Below are 5253 nucleotides of genomic sequence, written 5' to 3' on the forward strand. Positions count from 1 at the left end.
AAACAAACGTAATAGAAAATATATATATATATATATATATATATATATATATATATATTATAATACTTCACTTTAGCATATATGTATTTATAGAGAATAACAATAACTATATAAATAATAATTATATATGTTTTACAATCATAAATTAATAACAATAAATAGAGTTCTTTTGAATACATATATAAAAGTTAATTTTAATATTATATTTTTAACTTATAAATTCAGAGAATTTTATTTTTGTTACATTATAAATCAGGAGTATAAAATATTAAATATTCATTACGTATAATAAATATGAAATATTTGTAAAGTATGCATTAATATTATAATTATTATTATAATTAATAATGTTTTCTTTTTGAATTTAATGAAAAATGTTAACATAAGAAAACTAACATGTAAAAATATTAAAAAAACAATAACATAAATCAACAATATTTCTTATAGATAAATAATATGTATAACAATTAAATTATAAGATATAAAATTTTGATCTCAAATTATAAATAAACATATTTTTCTATGCAACTATAAATTAATAACTTTAAAATATAGCAAGTAATGAAATTAAAATAAATAATAATAGTAAAAATAGTAATAGTAGTAGTAATAATAAAAAAACACATTGAATTGACAAAGAATATTTAATTTAAGCTATAATAAGGTTAACCAATTTAAAATTTTCACAATATCACATTATTAAAATAAATATCTTCAAAATTATTAAAATATTATTTATAAATAAAATTTTGTTTTTTTGCAATTAAAACATTTATACAAAATTCAAGTACATATAAACAGTATTCATAGTAACAAAATAAATACTACAATTTAAATAACTATATATATATATATATATATATATATATATTTTTTAATTTATACTCTTCATATAAGTATTACATTACTATTATTAATTGAAAATATAACAAATCAAAGTGAATTTAATTAGGCTTAATATTTTTTAAGACAACGTCTTCTCAATTAAAAATATAATTAATTATTTTTCTCAATTTAATATGCTACTAAATATTTCAAAAATTAATTTTATTAATATACATATATATTATAAATACTAAATGTAAATATAAAAATATATAATTTAACCGAACCCATACATCCCACATATTGAAAATCTAGTATTATTTTAAAACTTTAGTAGGACAAGCATTTAAATACTTTTTTTTCTCAATAAAAGGCATTTAACTCTAATGCATTTAGAAATAACGAAAGGGTTTGTGTGAAATTTAATACGTAGAGTTTTGTGTCATTACCCAAAACTTGAACGAATTTAGCGTGTTGTTAATTTCTACGTAAAGAAGCTAAAATGTAATTTTGATTATCCTATCCTATTTTACTCTATCTGTAATTTTATAAATATAATTTTGACCTCCTATTTTTTTGAATCGGCAATTTTGATTTTTTTCTGGTTTAAAATAAAGAGTTTAACTCTTCTATTTAAAAAATCTACAATTTTAGTTATCATATTTTAAAATAGAGACATTTAATTTTTTATTTTAAAAAATTTATAATTTTGGTTCTATGTTTAAAAAAATATGTAATTTTGATTAATCTTCAATGTTTTATTTCTATCATTTCTTATATTATAATTAATTAAATCTTTTTTTGATTATACCTTAAATAAATATGTTATATTTAGAATTCAACTGGATTAAAATAAAAGAAATAAAACATTAACAAACTTAAAAATTTTGTAAAATAGAAGAACCAAAAGCTTCTATCACGAAACAGGAAATTAAAATTATAAAATTTTAAAAATAGATAAATCAAATGTCTCTATTTAAAAATAAGGGAAACAAAATTACAGATAGAGCAAGCCAAAATTAATTTAAGCCATTATAAAAAATCTTGCAGAAGATACCTATGATCCCAAAGGCTCGAATTGACAAAAAATAAAAAACTCAAACAAGATTACTTGTGAACGAAACCTTGTGACCTATAAAAAAAACACCTTGATAATTTTATTAATAAACTAAAATTACATAATTAAAATTGTTAAAGAATCAAATTTAGGAAAAAAGTTGGACGGATCAAATTTATTAAACGAAGTGAATAAAATATAAAATAAAAGTGTTTTTAAAATCTGATTATATATATTTCTTCCGTATCATCCCATAGACATGTTTCTTCTGTTTATGCCAATTCATTTTATTTTGTGCCTTCAGAGCACTTCCAGCGGTGTTAAATATACGAAAAAAATACTTTTTTTTCTTCTCAAATATCTTATCTAATGTTATTATTTCCAAAATATTATTCATTTAATTAAGGTATTGATTTAATTACTTTTTTTTTATTTCTAATATCAAATTTTAATTAAAAAAATAAATTATAAAAAGATTACCTTTTAATTAAAATTAATATAATTAAATGCAGTTAAATAATTTTTTTAGTTAGCGTGAATTTATATATATATAATTGAGACAAGAGGGAGTATACAACTACTTAGCCCTCCACCTCTTAAATAATCGACTTGCCGTTCCCACAAATTGGACATTTGAGGTCCAAGCTTTGCTGGTTATGGTCATTTTTACAATCCCACACGTCCCTCTCAAACAGTAGTGAGTTCTCACATCTCTTTAAAGTAACATTTCAAATTGAAATCCACACCTCCTCCTGCTGATCATGAAAACCCTTTAAGTGTTGCTTACACTTCATTTTCTTCAATTCCTTACCCATTTTGTGCCCAAATATGCTAAAGCATTTGCATCCTTGCATATATATATATATGCTATCTTAGCATTCATGCATGCATAATGCGCGCAAGTGTGTTCTTGCTTCCTCTTCGAATATATTAATTGATTTCATGCAATTGCCATGTGAGTGTAATGTAAGTACTTGGTGATGATAGTGATCGATTAGTGAAGCATGCAAGTTGTATGTATATATAGGCCCCATATTCCGAAACAGTTACACTATTGATGAATTGTCATTCCAGCAAGGCTCCTATTTTGTTCTGGCATTAGTCTTTTGATTGACGTCAATGTATCGGCTTTCTTTATGATTAGTATAAGAAGTTATTTATTCATTTGAATTTTCGAATTTTTATTTTTATAAACAAAATTTTTATTAAGAAATGCACATAGTACACACGACTATTGAAGTTTTGCAAGGTCATATTAATAGAATAAATTTAGACAAGTTACATGATCAGTTCACCAATCATAAAGGAGCATTGAGCTCTACTTGTTTTGGTCTTAAAGTATGTCTATGATTATCTAAGTTTAATCAAGTTCAAACACTATTGAACGGTTGAAGTCAGTATTGTTATGCATATTGCAAGTAAACCATACCTGCCAAAAAAAGATAACGAACATAATTTTGTTTTTAAAAGAGAACTATATTAGATGTAATGATGAGAAACAGACATATGCAAGATCACAAAAAAACACAAGCCAATCAAAAATTGCATTCAGAATTTTGCAACCAGACACGATAGAAAAAGGTGAAGAGAATCTTTCTCAAAGGAGAAACAAAATAAACTCCACCGAGAACAATTTATACAAATTAACTCAACTTAGCAACCTATTCAAAATAATCCACAAAGTTATTGTTAACTCAAAATTTTCCTTCTAACACACAAGGTAAATTTAACGGTGGAATTTGTTAATATACACTAATTAATTTTTTATTTGTATTACGTTATAGAGCGATACTATCAATGTGTTTTAAGAAAATCCGTATTTATAATTTGTTAATGTATTTCAATTAAAAAAATATTTAAATTACGTTTATTTTATTTTTCATTCTTATAATGTTTTAGATAATACTTTTCTTACTGTTAAAAATGTTATTTAAAGTGTTTTAAGAACTAAAAACCAAAAAACATCATTTGCAAGGACCAAAATAAAAAAAATACTAAATTACAATAACTAAAAAAATATTTAAACCATTAAAAATAAGCATCTACGTTAGCAAACTCCACAAACATTTATTAAAATACACGCTTGTTTTCATTAAGGAAACATTAGTAAATTACAATATTGATATATTTTAAGAGAATACTCCCTTCTTTTTAGATTACGGGTAAGTTTGTTTAAATTTAAAAATAGTAACTTTAAAATAAATATTTTTTATATTAGTATTTTTTAAAGAAGTAGATAGGATTTATTTTTAAAAATAAGCTAAAATTTACTTTTTAAAATCAAAAGTAATTTAAACAAATACATTAAAAAATAGAAAATCACTTATTTTATTAAAATAAACGTTACTTCAACAAATAAGTTTAAACAAACTGATATATGATGTTTTAGTTAAAAAAAAAATCAATGTTACATTAAATACCTTTTTTCAAGACTATTCTTGATCAATATTTAGTAGGAATAGTGGATAAAAAGAGTAAATGAGTTATAAATTATATAGATAAATGGTATATTAGAAAGTTATTTAATATTTTTTTTGAAATTTAATAAATTAGTTGTATTTTTTAATACTTGTGTCAAAACCTTAATCGTTGTATATTTTGAAACATATTCAAAATATCTAATTGTGACTTAGGAGCCTACTCCAATTATAAAAAAAATAAAAATATGTTAACAAATCCATATATATTAAAAATACCTCCTAATTATCATATTGTATTCATTATTATCATAAGTTTCAAATCTTCAAGATAAAAATTATTTTACCAATAAATATTAATTGTTAATCATCAATTTTTCAGTAGGAATATTGGAACTCATGACCTTCCTCACTCCTTTTAGTTTCTTCCTTGAATACTAAACCAATCTTATAATTTCTTCATGTAAGAATTATATAAGTTAAATAATTTTATTAAATAAAAAAATTAAATGTAAGTCTGCGTTGATTGGGGACACAAAAATGATTGAATAACTATATTTTGATGATTTTTATTGAAATGATTGATTACAAAATATTTTTCATTTACTGGGGACAGAAAAGAAATGTTAACTGCAATATTAAAAAATTGTTAACTTGTAAGTTATTAAAAGTTAAAAAATGCATTATAAGATATTTTTCATGTACATAAGATTTAGTTACAATGAATGATTGTGTATATTCAATAATTCAATTAAAGCAGGAGATCTCCCCATAGACCCTTTATTATTTATTGTTATTTCTAGCTGCAATAAAAAGAGTGAATGAAACAAATAATTGGTAATGATTTAAATTTAAATTTATATGATCATGAATAATAAAATATTATATCACTAACACCAGGTGTATTATTATATATTTTCTTAAGAGTTTATTTTCAAGAAAAAAAAACTTTAC

The sequence above is a fragment of the Glycine max genome, chromosome 15 (genome assembly GCF_000004515.6).
Source record: "Glycine max cultivar Williams 82 chromosome 15, Glycine_max_v4.0, whole genome shotgun sequence".
NCBI lineage: Eukaryota > Viridiplantae > Streptophyta > Magnoliopsida > Fabales > Fabaceae > Glycine > Glycine max.